Genomic DNA, 15789 nt, shown 5'->3' with positions numbered 1-15789 from the left:
CAAGCAAGAAGGAATTAAGTAAAAATAGCCAGAGGAGGGCAGGGGAGATGAGAGGAGAGGAGGGGAGGGGAAGAGAGGGGATGGGCGGGGAAGGGAGAGGAGAGGAGAGGAGGGGAGGGGAAGAGAGGGGAGGGGAGGGGAAGGGAGAGGAGAGGAGAGCAGAGGGGAGGGGAGGGGAAGGGACAGGAGGGGAGAGGAGAGAAGAAGAAAACCTAGAGACTTTGCACTTTCAGATTCAAAAATGCCTTTGACATGCATGCCCTTGAGTCTGAAGGAAAACCCCTGGGCCCTGAAATATTTTTCCCACTTTTACTTAAACCAGTTTGATTTCATTTCTTTTCCATGAAACTATTAAGTCTTGACTAATTAATATAACATGTTTCTTTCAAGCCGCTCAAAGTGACTGAAAGAGACCCCCAGGATTCATCAATATCCATGAGAAGCTAGTGCCAAGATGTCCACAAAAGTTTGAAGATGGAAAGCAGATGGCCAGGCAGTAGCTGACTCAGCAAAGCACAGAATGTACAATCACCAGCACCTGCAGATGGGAAAGGCCAAAACAAAACAAAACAAAACAAAAGCAAGTGGAAATTTGCCAGAATCCAAGAAGGGGTGAGGATTTGGAAGCACCAGATAGTATCGAGGAGTAAATTAGGGATGGGGATTTTGCACTGAAGAACGCTGTCCTGTGTGTGGCTGCTCATGCAGGAGCTGAGTGACCAGTCCTCCCTCAGACCAGCGGAAGTGAGGACAGTGCCTCCCTGAAGAAAGAGAACTGGGGGACCCCGGCCATGGACATGGGCTCACAAGACAAGGAGGAGGGCAAGGGTAAAATGCTGCACTGAAAGACAGAAATGACTGACAGTTGCATGCTGAGTCAGGACCACCCAGCCCCCGCTTCCTGCTCTCCCAGAATACAGGTAGATGCCTTATTCTTTACATGTTAAATACAGCCAGGATAGCCCGGACACCAACCAAATGGAATGAACGCTGGCGTTAGCACTGAGGTCAGACCTTGTAGGCTTTAAACCTATAGTTGCTAGTTGTGGGGAGTGGGGTTTCAGAAGGGTCAGGGTGTTAAAGTAAGCAGCAGTCTGACAGCTCAGGGTGGTAACTACACCCCAGCGATAAGAGTTTCCTTATTTTAACAACCAGTGTGTCTGTACTAGTGTGCCCCAGCTGAACATCAGCTCTGTTCATACCCATAAGCAAGAAATTCTTCTCTGGTGAAAATCTGAAGACTTAGGGTCCCTAAATATAAAAGCCAGGCCATGCCCAATCATCTGACAGTGAGCTCTAGAAGTCAATAAAACTCTGCCCGTGCACACAGTTTCCAATTGGCTTCTGGTACCTCAAGTTTAGATAGGAATGGATATGCCAGGGCCACTCCACTTTTGAGGAAAGCCTCTGCGATTAAAGACGGAGACCAAACAGGAAATAAAGAACTCGGAGGAAACAGACATGAGGCAGGGAACAGGGGTAAAAACAAAAACAAAAACGAAACTCCTCCCAATGATAGAATTAATATCTTTAGAGGACTAAGTAAAAACACTGCAACCAGAGAATAAAAACAACTAAAAAAGCATATATGCCATTCATGTACTCAACAGTTGTTTATTTAGCATGTACTATATGTCACCCTGTTTCAGTGGTCACTTCCTACTTTCCGCCCTCTTGCCACCCCCAGTCACAGCCCTAAAGGCAGCTCACCACCTCTCAGCTGAACTGTAGCAACTGACTTCCACTTCACTTCCCTGTCTCTAGTCTTGCTCCCCTATAACCCACCATTTACATTTAGAAGGGAAACTCCCAGGATCTATGGGATTTCCAGTGCCCAGAGAAAAGAGCCTAGAAACCTCAGCTCTGCACACATAGCCCCCGACTCAGCAGCACTAAAGCACTTGACATTCCCCAAACATGTTGATCTTTCCTAGCTTCATGTCTTTGAGTTCCTTCTGCCTGAAATCACCTTCCCCACCTCGTCCACATTGAAGGACAACTCCTCTCATGTCACCCTAACACCAGGCAGCACTGAACATGCCCTCCTCGCTGCCACACTGCCGTGGCACTTTGTGCTCTTCCCTTGCATGGAAATGTTGGTTCTAGGTCTGTTGTCCCTCAAGGTTTGGGACTTTGGATCCTCATGACCTCGTCCAGTGCTCAACACTGGGTGGAGTAATGTTCTTAGATTAGATAGATGGGTAGGTGGATGAATTTAGGAACGGAGCTGTGTCTTAGGGATGAATAGAATCTGGACTGGCAGAAAGAAAGGAGGAAGGCATTCCAAACCAGGAAGATGCAATGAGTGTTCAGACGGAAGTAGGGATGGGCACAGTAAAAACACTATCAACCCTAGAACACAGGATCGTAGCTAGGCAGAGGAGAGTCCGTGAAGCCTTGGAACAGGAGTTTGGTTTAGATACGGCAGAGCATAGAAGTCATTGTTAAAATGGCTTCGAGTAATTACAGCTTTGAGTTAGACCAGTGAATCTGTCGTGAAGCCTGGTGTAGACCCAAAAAAAGCCAAGTGTGGAAAGAGCAACATGCGTGAGCCATGCGTGTGTACAAGACCTATCACATGGAATATCTTAGGTGACACTATTTCCAGCTCATGAGGCAGGAATCATTACCCCCATTTTGGACACGAAGGAACTGAGACTGACAGGAGTTAGGAACTTGCTAAAGACCAAAGCAAACGACAGTAAGTCTGAATCCAGATCTAGCTCACCACAAATACTGTATTCCTTGAACTCTGTATTCTAATTGTATTCAATAACTCTGATTGGTATAGAAATCTAGGTCATTTCCATACTTGACCAAAAATATGACAACTCCTCGGAAATAAATACCATTTAAATTAATTTCTGGCTTTAAGATATGGTTTAAACACTTAGCACGCTGTAAACAATTCACATAACTTCTTTGCCTTAGTTTACTCATCTACAAACAAATGGTTACCTCATAGAGTTGCTATGGGGGGCAGCTAATGATCCAGTGAATTTAAAGTACTAGTATTAGCTAGTATTTGATACATCCCAATGCTTGATTAATATTAGCTACTGTTATTATATTTGTTGTACTAACTTAATAATACTGTTCATGTAATAACTCTAATCCTTTAAATGTTTCTTTTACGAAAGAGACTAAGAGAATAGATCTTAAATGTCCTCACCACACAAAAAAGAAATGGCAGTTATGTGACATGATACAGATGTTAGCTAATGCTACGGTGATAATCATTAGACAATACATGAGCGGAATATCACCACTGTTGTACACCTTAAACTTACACAATGTTGCATGTAAATTATATCTCAATAAAGCTGGAAAATTAAATAAAATAAATAAAATACACATGAAATAAAATGTTTCTTCTCAGGATACAAAACTCCTTCACATCTTGCATTAGATATAAGACTACTTTGCAAGTTAATATTTTGAAATTATAGGCAATATATAAGTGAATCTTCTCTATACACGCTTCCTATATAAATAGCTGTGCTACAGTCAAATATATTAAAATTACTCACTAGAAATCAGAGCCACCATTTCCATCACATCCCATCTGATTTCCTAAGACATCCACAAAATAGAAAATCAGACACATAATGAGGCACTGCTTTTGAACTTCTTATAAGCCCAAAAGGTACCACAACTTGTTTACTTGACAGCTCAGCCATTAATTTCAGAAAAGGCTAAAATGAAGAACCACCCAGGTTACAGTTGCCTTGCAGGAATCCCTCTGCTATAATCTCATAGTTTTTTCACCTAATTAATTTCCCCTTTCCTTACACCAGAGTTTCATGAGTGTATCTTGTTTGAAGGAGATTAAGAGTCACACGCTTCATTAGCAAGGTGTAAATTATCAGCGAGGCCCTCTCCATCCACCTGCTTAATCGGGTTAATGAGGCACCTCTGCAGGCCCTTCCTAGGGCCGCCCTCTCCATGCTCTCTGCAGGTTTCACCTCCCTCGGCTGCTGGAAAAACAGACAAGTGTTTAAAGGTGCTACAGGCCTGCTCTGTTTCCAACAAGGGAAACCTTGACTCTAAAATTCAGCTTAGCTTTGGTCTTTTGAAAGACAAAAACTGTTGCTTGGGGGAAATTACCAACAGGTGTTTCTGCTTTTGCCTTCCTGTCTTTGCTCTTTCAGAGAGTTTGCGCTGAGTGGGGCTTGAGTCAACTCTTGAGATTAGGGTCCTGACCATCTAATAGAGAGTCCTAATCTCCTTTTAGGCCTCTTGAACATCAGTGCAAATGTCAGGAAGGTAATCTCCATCATGGTTTTTTTCAGGTTATCTCTGCTTTGGAGATCATCAGGGTAGCTTTTCTTTTTCATCATTTCTAAGTGCTTGAGTGTTGACCTAAAACCTCTGCCAAGAAAATTTTTTAAATGTGATACGTCATGGTTAGCTGTGTTTAAGCTGGTCGTTTCTACAATATCCTTGCTCCTAAAGGAATGTTCGTGGGGGCTCTTCAAGGCCTCCGGGTGACCTGCAAGCTTACTTGGGGCATAGTGATCTTAGACCTACAAGACAAAATGAGACAACTACACGAATCTAAGGCAAACATTTGCGGGGACACTCTTAAATGGGCTTCTGTCCCACTCCGCACTGCACTCCGTCCTCCAGGGGTGAAGCTAGAGGCTTCGTTGTTTCCTGAGGTCTGTAGCTGAGCGCGAATGAACCCTTGGGTCCCCTCTGGCATCCTCGCAGGCCAAATTTTCAATGAACTTAACATCAATTAGAGGTCAAATTTGGAGTCAGTGACTATCTCGGGAATTCGGTCCGAGAAAGCAGCCCATTGTGCTTAAATCCTCTGGCCCTATGAATTAAATCTCTTCTTAGAATTTGCCATTATCAGTTCACTGAATTGCCCATCCCCGATGGCCAGTGAGAAATCCTCCAGTCCCTGCTTTCTGGAACTCCCTAAAGTGTAAAGACAACATGCATGGAGAGAACAAAAAATCTTTTACTAGATGAAGTTCTCCCTTTCACCATCTGTGTACACTTTGCTTCTAAATAAATGGGGTTGGGGGTGGAAGAGGCATAAAGACAGAAGTAGAAGAGGATCCGTAAGTACATTCAACATGTGTGCTTGTTTTGGGTATTCAGGTGGAAACTACCAAGTACAGGTGTGCTAAAAGCTTTAGTTTCTACTAGAATATTTATACTCTTTGGTTTATAAAACCTTCAGCACATTGCAATTTGAGCTTCCTAGACCATGTCTCATATGATAAATGCCATCCCTCAAACATAAATACACACACATATGCAAGCACGTATATAGTCCTACGTTTCTCAGAAATCCTTCCTTCAGCCTCTTCTGATAGGGCGATTTAAGGTGAATTATATGAATAAGCAGATTGGTCCATCCATAATGTCAACACTGACCATGCAAATATAGTAGAGGATTTTAGACATGTAGATTTTTCTTTTATTATTAATGAAAAGTAATCAAATGACAGCTGAATGTGTTTCCATTCAGGCCGGTGAGACAGTGTTAACATTAATGTTGGGCTCAGTTTATCTTCGTGCTCAGTCATGGTTACAATTATTATGTTGTTCAGATAAGAAACCCTTACTTTTGCAGCAGGTCCATCATTTACTTCCTTTATAATCATTCCATTACAGTCACAACTACCCATGTCTGATGTAATAACTCTCTTTGCAGCCATGTAATCTCTAAGACAACATTCATTGACATGCACCACGCTGACCTGAGTGTGTGTGAGGCACCAAGAAGTGTCCAGGGCTGCCTGTCATTGCGGGTTCAGCCGATGGTTCTGCCATCCAAAATGTGCTAGAAAACAATGTCCTGCCCCCTCTCCACATGAGGAATACTTGGTCCCTTCTTTTCTCTGTAAGCACATGCAAATTCTCCTGGTCTCCAGACTAAACCTAAGGAGACAAAGTAGCCTTAAATTTCCTGTCTGGATGACGGCTGCACATAGCATATGTTCCAGGATCTGATTTGCGCCTCTTCCACACAGTGTTTTTGAAGGCAAACCAGTGAGAAGAAACAGCTCCCTGCATCTTAGGCACTAGCTATGTTTGGACCGTACTCCACCTTGGGAACCATATATTTCAGCCCCATGTCAACTGCACCAAAAGTCTGCGTTAACGTAGACTGACAACTGTGGGCATTATAATCAGTGTGCGAATAATATCAAAGGATAGGTGAGAAACTGGATCTTTTGGGAGAACCACCTGCGATGTCAAATGATTCCCAAGAATGTGAGGGCAATCACATGATGCTTAACTGCTCCAGAGCTGTGAAAGCTGACTCTATACTGTTTTTTTCCACAGGCACCTTAATATATTTCTCGCTATAGAACTTTTAATAGCCACTGGTGTTTTTATGCCTTAAAATTGTCATTAAATTAATTAAATGCAACTTTGAAGTCTCTTAATTTTCTGCTACCCTGAAAGCATGTTCTGACTTTCCAGAGAAGATGATTACATTCCATTATGATCAAACTTTCTCATATTTCTGATAAGTGAGTCTGCATTAGGGAAGAAGAGGAAAAGAAAGCACACAACATAGGAGAATGAGACTCCCCTGTTGAAGGTAACTGCAAACCAAGTGTCCCAGCTTAACTGCCTTGACTCATTTCACCATTCATAGTTGAACTGAAATTGCCTCCATTCATTTATTTATTCAGCATTTGACAATCATTTACTGAACGGTAGTACTCTGCACTGAACACAGCACTAGACAGTGGATATATGTAGACAAAAAGACCACCATGCCCTCAAAGTGAGGCTTCTTCCCTCCAGGACAGGGGGGTTCCTTTGGTGAATAGAAACCAATGGCTTCAAAGTAGCAAGATATCTCAAACATCTGTAATTCAACCTCCCTTCTTTAAATGACAGAAATTCCTCCTACAAAACATATGAACGAAGCTTCAGCCTGTTTCTGCTTGACTAGTTCACAGGTGAAGAGCTCACTCCTCTGCAGGTCAGGGATTTCCCACTACTTGGTCACTCTCCATGTTACTGAATTATTTCTTAGGATAAGCTCCAGTTTTTCTTCTTGTAACTCCATCTACATCACCCCACACTACCTTTCATGCTAGAATATAATTAATTCCTTCCCTACTTCTTCTATGTCTCACATATTTAAAGACAGCGATTATATCCTCCCTATTTACTAAATATTCCAAAGTTCTTCCAATGTTCTTCAGTGGAGAGAATTTGCACGTCACCATGTTTTTCAAAGTCCTTGGTAAAGTGTGAACCCAGACCTGGGTGCAGTTCTGCAGTTATGACTGAGACATTGTATTTCTATTAATTCAGTCTACAGAGACATTTCATGTTTATTTCTTGTCGGGAGTCTCATTTTTCCCATACCCCATGAGTTTTTAATGGCCCAAGCCATTCTTATCCTGCAACTGCCTCCCAAATCCTTTCTACATACTCTTCTTAGGAATGTCATTGTACTCACAAGCACCTAGATGTGAAACCTGGAAGTCTTTTTTTTTTTTAAGTTTATTTATTTATTTTGAGAGAGGCAGAGGGGGTGGGGAGAGGCAGAGAGAGAGAGAGAGAGAGAGAGAGAGAGAGAGAGAGAGAATCTCAAGCAGGCTCTGTGCTGTCTACACAGAGCCCTATACGAGGCTCCAACTCACAAAACTGAGAGATCATGACCTGAGCAGAAATTAAGAGTCAAGTGCTGAACCAATTGAGCCCATCCAGATACCCCAAACCTTAAAGTCTTAAGTAGGTATTTATTATATCTCACTTGGACTATTTACTTATTTAAAAAAAAAATTTTTTTAAGTAAACTCTGTCTCCAATGTGGGGCTCGAACTCATGACCTCAATATCAAGAGTCTCATGCTCTACTGACTGAGCCAGCCAGGTGGCCCCAACTTGGGCTATGTAAATGACTGTCAACTGGTCTTTCTGCCTTCAATCTCTCTCAGCTATATCCATCCTTCAGCTACTACCGCAGTCATCTTCATGTGGAGGTGCCTCTGATCATGTCGCTCCAAGCTGATGTAAACTATGTATCTTTTTATACTTCCCCTCTGCTTCTATTGGAAATGTCTGGATTCCTTAACCAAATATATGTATTTTTACTTGCCACACTTTATTTGTAATCCTATCATTACCATTAGGGTGATAACTGTGCAGTTATATTTACAACCTTGGTTAATACTCTGGGTTCACTTTATTACTCACATACTCATATGATATCGAACTATTGAGGGCCCTAAGAATTGCGTTTTCTAACTTTCTATTCTGCTTTTCCTTCCATCCTCAGGCACTTTTTCTAGTACAATTTTTCACCAAAGGCCACAACTCTTGTTGTCCATAATATCAACAAAGAGAGCTATAGATCATAAAAGAAATCAAGATAAAATGCTATAAAAGAGGCAGAATTTGAGTTGAGCCTTAAAGGATGGGTAGGACTCAGGGATTACAATAGAAGGAAAGGCATTTACAAAGAATAAACTGGAAGTGGGCAACGAGTTTTGATAGGTCTAGTTGCCAAGAATATAAAGTACATGAGAAAAGGACAAAGGCCCTAAGAGGAAAAAAAGGATTGGATCTTAGAGTACTTGCATGCCAAGTGGTGGTATTTGATACTATTGGAAAGACAAACTTGTAATTTACAGCAGTCAAAAGTTTACCTGTGCCTCCAGTCCTTGGATTTCCTATCTCTTCAAAGTTCATAAAGATATATACTAGGTTAGGGTTTACACGGTGTTGTTTGTTCTCATTTGAATCAGTTGACATAGATGGAGGGTAGTGGGTTGTATGACCCTTGCCACGTATCACTGATTCAGGAAGATTGGGAATCTTTGCCATCACTTGACAACTGCAGGCACAGGTCCCTTTGGGCTCCTCAGTATGGTAACATCACAATGTGGCTCTTTCTGTTGGGGACAGCTATAGAATTTCTTCCAACTGCTCAAACTTGTATGTACATTTTAAATTCCTCCAAATATTCTTTCTCCATCCTCTCCTGAACATCTCTGGGTCCACTCCACAAAGGAAGAACGTCCTATCTGTGGCAAGGCTCTAATGCTGCCAAGTTTCTCCTCCTCCTCCTCCTCCTACCCTTTATTATACTCCTTCACTATGTACTCCTCACCACTGATTTTGTGCCATTTCTATGCACATGATAATTTTTTCCATCTGGTTGACTTCTCTCTCTGATCACTCCAACCTCTTCAAAAAGGCAGAAATTCTGTCCTTTCTAGAACATGGATTCCTAATCTGAAGTTCATAGGACTAGTCCCCACATATACATATACAAGGTGTTTGTGCATAGAATTCTGGGGGAGGGGGCCATGAGCTTGGATGGAAGGAAAAAATATCACACCTTTTATTGCACTCACCTCTTATAGAAATTTAGCATTTTCTACCATTATGAATAAAGGCAACAAACTTCATTATCTTAAGTAATACCTGTGACTTTGTCTTGAGTAGAGAGAGATCACAGATATTTTCATCATATTTCATTAGTAACAGATATCTCAAAATATTGTTTAGGCCCGTCAAAACTTCAGAATTTAAAGTCATTATTAGTCTCATGGTCAGACCTTATATTTAAGGTATTAAAAAAGAAAGGCACAGGGGCGCCTGACTTACTCTGTTGGTAGAGCATGCAACTCAGTGTTGGGGTCTGAGTTCCAGCCCCACCTTGGGTGTAGCGATGAGTTAAATAAATAAAACTTAGAAAGAAAGAAAGGAAGAAAGGAAGGAAGGAAGGAAGGAAGAAGAAAAGGAAGGCACCTATTACTATATCACATTTTTTTTAGTATTTTGATAACCATATTTCAATTAATTGGTTTCTTTTGCAATTCTGTTATTTTTAATGTATTTAAAAATGTTCTGGGTGTCTCTAGCTGGCTCAGTCAGAAGAGCCCGCGACCCTGGATATCACGGTTGTGAGGTCAAGCCCCAGGTTGGGCGTAGAGCCCACTTAAAAATAAAAAAACCCTTCAGTCTCTAACACCACAGGAAATGTGTTACATCACCTCCTACCTGCTGACGCCCTCTAGGCCAATGCCTCTCCCCAGTGCCAAGGACATCAAAAAGATTCTGGACAGCATGAGCATTGAGGCAGATGATGGCCTGCTTGACAAGGTCACCCATAAGCTGACTGGAGAAAGCAGTGAAGACCCCATGGCCCAGGGTATTGGCAAGTTGGCTGGTGTGCCTGCTGGCGGGGCTGTAGCTGTCCATGCCACTTCAGGGCCTGCAGCTCCTGCTGCTGGTTCCACCCCAGCTGCAGCAGAGGAGAAGAAAGATGAGAAGAAAGAGTTAGAGGAGTTGGATGATGACATGAGATTTGACTTGTTCCATTATAATCCCGCTCTCCTGCAAATAAAACCCTTTTTACATACACACATACATACATACAAGCATACATACTTTAAAAAAATTTTCTGAGGAGTCTGTGAACATCACCAGATTGCCAAGTGAGTCCAAAGCACAGAAAGGGATTAGGACCCCTGCCCTGGAGGGAAACTCCACTGCATTTAGAGTACATACTTTTGTTTTATAGCACATATAAAACTGGGGGCGCTTGGATGGCTCAGTCAGAAGAGCATGCGACTCTTGGGTTTGAGTCCCACATTGGGTGTAGAGATGACTTAAATAAATTAAAACTTTTTAAAAAATAGAGTGTCTATAACTGGTGAATGCTCTAGAAAAAAGACACACTTAGCAGTACCATAGAGCAAGGCTATTGTTCCAGCAGCAGAAAAATGGCTAAGAGCATGGGCTGAATCCAAGAGTCAGGTTTCAAATCCCAACTCTGTCATTTCCTGGGGTTGAAGCATTGGATCTATCCTCAAAACTCTGTGTGTATGTACTTACCTAAGATAAAACATAGATTGTAAAATTTAAATGAAATTTCATATCTAAGTGATTAGCAAGTGCCTGGTACATAGTCAGCATTAGGTAAATAAATAAGAACTATCACCAATAATAGTCAATTATTATCACAGATGATAGCAATATTAGTACTATTGTCAATTATTAACATTGATTATTAATACAGTTATGGTTTACATAATTAACTATATGTTAATTATCATTTAACATCACTGACTATGATCCCCGGCAATGTTCCCCTCCATTCCATCATGACAGGTTTTTGTCTCAAAACGTTCATCATTAAAAGTCTTCTGCAAAAGAGTGACAACGCAAAATCCATTCAATTCAACTAATATTAAGGAGCTGTGTGTGCTGTGCTCTATCCGAGTGCGGATACTGTCAGATGGCTAAGGCTTGGCTGGCCCCCTGCCCTGGTAGCTCGTGGTCTAGCTGGAAAGACAATCATGTAGACAAACAGTTATGATAACTTATAATAAGTGCTAAACATTAGTCCTAGCAAAGTGCTGTGAGAACCTGGTAGACAGAGGGATTAGCTGGCCAAGAAGGCGGCGGCTGAGCTGGAAGTCTTCACGGAGATGGTGACATAGGAGCTCTCTGGAAGGATGAGTAATGGTTTAGGAGGCAGAAAAGGTATAACATGAGTCAAAGCCCAAGTCTGAGAAATGCCAAGGAATGCCAAGCGCAACAGTTTTGCTAGAATGTAGGCTGCAGGGTGAGGAGTGAACTCAGATGAAGCTAAAAAGGCATTTAGCGCCTGGGCCAGGCCAAGTACCGCTCTAAGTATGGTGCCAGGACCTGCAGCATCTGCATCGCCTGAGATGTTAAACAGGGGACCATGGGAAGGGAAAGCAGGGGACCATGGGAAGGGAAAGGGGGGGGGTTGGGGAGAGGGACGGAGGCAAATCATGAGAGACCTTTGAATGTTGAGAACAAACTGAGGGCTGAGGAGGGAGGGGGAAAGGGGAAGGGGAGTGAGGGAGTGACGGTCATGGAGGAGGGCACTTCTGGGGAAGAGCACTGGGTGTTATATGGAAACCAACTTGGTGATGAACTATTTAAATTTTTTAAAAACGCAAATTCTTGGGCCTCACCCCCAGACCGACCAGAACAGAATCTGCATTCTGAAAACCCCAGGTGATTTGTATGCGCATTAAGGTTTGAAAAGCACCGAGGTAGAGCCGTAGCCTTTATCCTGTGGCCCTTATATGTTATAGATCTGCTTTCTAGAAACTACACTTAATAGCTGATCAACAGATTATAAGGTGGAGAGGAGAAAGCAAAATGGGTAGATAAGAGACCAAAGTAAGGGCTCTGTCAAGGTAGAGAGGGTACAAAACAGACAGATAAATGCCCTCTGGCCTTGCCTTTGGTTGCTAGAGTCATCATTACCTAGCAATTTTTCTGTATTAAGCACCTGCTGTATTCCAAGTCCTGGACTGGGTATTGGGAGGACAAAAATAAGTTTAAAGTGAAATCCCCTGAATATTTCATCCTGTATAGTGAGATGAGAGACACACGAAAAGTCGGGGCTGGGGGGGATGTGTACACACACATAAGTATGAACATGATGGGGGCCAATCACCACCTCTCCTTGACTCCTGCTGTAATCCATGATAACGTGATTACTGGTCATCTTCTGGAGGCGAAGCTACTAATATGGAGACAGGAATCCACCCCAGTTTCATGGCTGGGCCCGATTCGTCTGCAATTGGAATGGATAGCTAATGGGGGCTTAGAGCATTGTCACAACAGCCATTAGCTTGAGGAGAGGCAGTTGTTCCCTGACAACGCAATCACTTGCCTCGTGCCTGGAATGTTTAAACATAGATAATATTTTGTATCTAGCAATGTTATTTCTGTAAAAGAAATAAAATAATAAATAGTTCTTCAAGGTACTTTTTTCTCTCCCCATGAATATTATAATTAGGTAGTTAGATGTTTGGTGTAAATTTAATGGCTTCGTGAATCCGAAGTACTTAATACTATCTAACAAGTATTAGAGATTGTTCCAAATATATTAACCATTTTATTTTGTAGCAGAATGCCTATCTATGCATGTCAAATGAAAGGGCATTACCTGCCAGAAAACCCCCATTTGATCAATATTGTATCGTACATTTAATACTCTGGGATTTTCTTTCCTACTGGTGTAGGCAACAGAATGATGTCTTAGCGCATCCACAACACCACGTGTTTTATAGCAGAAAAGTGTCAGAAGGAACTCCACAGCCATTCAGCCTGAGGAAACGTTCTCTACCCTTCCTCCCTGACCCAGGAGGGGTAGGAGAATGGAGGAACCAGAACATGGCTACAAACCTAACAATCTCTAGATATACCACTATCACCTCTCTGTTACCCCTCAACCTCTGCATCTCTCTCTGTCTCTCTCTCTATACATATGGTTCCTACACACACACACACACACACACACACACACACACACACACACGCCTCCTTCAGGAATTTCCTCACAGGAGTAAACTGTAAACAAGGCCAGCCCCATAGCAATAAGGACTTTCACACTTAATTAAAGAATAAATATAATCTCATTGTATTATATTTTTAATGTTTATTTATTTTTGAGAGAGACAGAGCATGAGCAGAAGAGAGGCAAAAAGAGAGGGAGACACAGAATCTGAAGCAGGCTCAAGGCTCTGAGCCATCAGCACAGAGCCCGACATGAGCCTTGAACTCATGAACCACGAGGACATGACCTGAGTGAAGGGTCCTTAATTGACTGAGCCACCCAAGTGCCCCTAATCTCACTGTATTATCAAAGGAAATATGAATGTGTGCATAGAAAGCCATTTTCTAACGAACTGGTCATTCAATTTCATTGTGACAGAATAAGGTGTTGGGAGCACTGGATATTGACAAGGGTCAAAATTGTCAGCACAGATCACACCACTCCGAGAAAGATTTGGGACCAGTGTGGGACTCTCTCAGAAAGAACTGCCGAAGCGCCTCATACCACAGACACAGCTTTCTAACAACAAGTCTGATTGCTTAAAGACACATATATTCACTTTTTTCTCCCTAGGAGGATTATTTCTAGTAGGATTAACACCAGACCATAAGAAAGAAAACAGGGGCACCTGGCTGGCTCAGTCAGAAGAGCATGTGACTCTTGATCTCGGGATCGTGAGTTTGAGCCCCCATGATGCGTGTAGAGATCACTTAAAGAAATAAATAAATCCTTCTAAAAAAATAAATGCTTCTAAAAAAGGAAACAAAAACAAAGCCCTAGTGCTGTGTCCCTCACAATCAACTAGTTTCTGGGTTTTTTTTTAAGTTTATTTATTTATTTTGAAAGAGACAGCATGAGCAGGGGAGGGGCAGAGGTGGGGTGCAGGGGATCCAAAGCAAGCTCTGTGCTGAGAGCAGAGAGCTCAAGGAGGGGCCTCAAACTTACAAACCATGAGATCATGATGTGAGCAGAAATCAGGTGCTTAACTGACTGAGCCACCCAGGAGCCCCACAGTCAGCTAGTTTCTAAGTTACCTAGCCAGTGAGAACTCGGGGCACTCACCTGGCATATAACTCACTACTTACAAAATTATGTTTCTTGTGGTTTTAAATTTTAAAAGACCACCACAGAGATTACATATCGCCAATATTTTTACTAAGTCAGCTCACTTCTGATGAATCAAGGACCTAACAGAGACCACTGAGGTTTTAGGTGAGACCTACCAACAGTACTTGTTCTATTCTAAATAGAATAACGCCCTTCACCATTCTGCTTCTGTCCCTACCACCCCACCCTCCACCTCAGAACCAGGGCAAATGCCGGCCATCCCCTGGTTCCCGCAAAGACAGTAGGAGAAAGGTGGTGAGCTGCGGTTGGACTGCCAAGTTCATGCCAGCTGTAAAAAGGGAAATATTAAAGCCACAGCAGTCTTTTTGCAAACCCATTGATGCCAGGCACCGGGAGAAGAAAATCTGCATTGGCAGGTTTTGTTATTTTTTAACTTGACCCTGACAATACCTGCTGGGCTACCTGTGCTTTCTGCCAAAGAAGTGTCAGATGAGGGAGGAAGTTTGCACACCTGGTGAATTCAACATCACAATGCCATTGGAGGGAGGAAAGAGAACAAGAAAGGCAACGACAGAAAAGAACAGAGCCAAGAAATAGAAACTGGGGAGGAGGAGGAAGAGTAATGAAACAAACAATTTGGAGGAATTCTTGTGTGACATTTTCCAGGATCATATTACACCACAGGGACAGTAATAATTAACTATTATAGTAGCCTTGGAGTGTGAGAATACACCACTCCGGGTTTGAATTTTTGTACCTGGAGCTCAAAAGGAAACTCTGCACCAGCCACTGTGTCTGTCTTAGATTTTGATGCCACATTTGGCTGGGCCACTCCTCTGCAGAGTTTCCAACTGCAAGTAATTAAACATTAAGTGGTCTCTTAATGGGCTGTCTTTTCCAAAAGGCCTTTCTTTAATTTGCAATCAGTATGTCTATAGAAAACACTAGATGATTGCTTTTGCCTATCCCAGGGACACTTCGGCCATTCCATTCACAGGCCTGTGTTCTAAGGAGTTGGTCTGATGGAGGCAATTGGTGGGGGTAAAGCGGGGGTGAGCTTCAGAGAGGTTCCAGCCTAAGCCAAGCCTGTTAGTAGCAACTGTCACACAACCAGGCCAGGACACGGGACGCCATATGGAGCTCCTGCAGCCACGGGCCCTGGGACCTAAGTGGGCTCTCAGTGCAGAGCGTCTCATGTGCTCTAACCTCCCTCCATACTCCCAGGGCGCCAGAGGAGCCTGAGTGTGAGCATCCCAAACTACATCCGTTCATTGGAATGTCTGGATTCTGTTCAAATGTGTTTAGAAAATATGTGTTCTCATCCATTAGAGTATCAACATGAGGCTTCTAGTGTCACTTGCGTTTCCATACATCCTTAAGCGCACCAGCGTTTTCCTTCAG

Source organism: Suricata suricatta, chromosome 9 (assembly GCF_006229205.1).
Source record: "Suricata suricatta isolate VVHF042 chromosome 9, meerkat_22Aug2017_6uvM2_HiC, whole genome shotgun sequence".
Lineage (NCBI taxonomy): Eukaryota > Metazoa > Chordata > Mammalia > Carnivora > Herpestidae > Suricata > Suricata suricatta.
The sequence above is the reverse complement of the archived record's forward strand: the minus strand, read 5'-3'. Positions refer to the sequence as shown.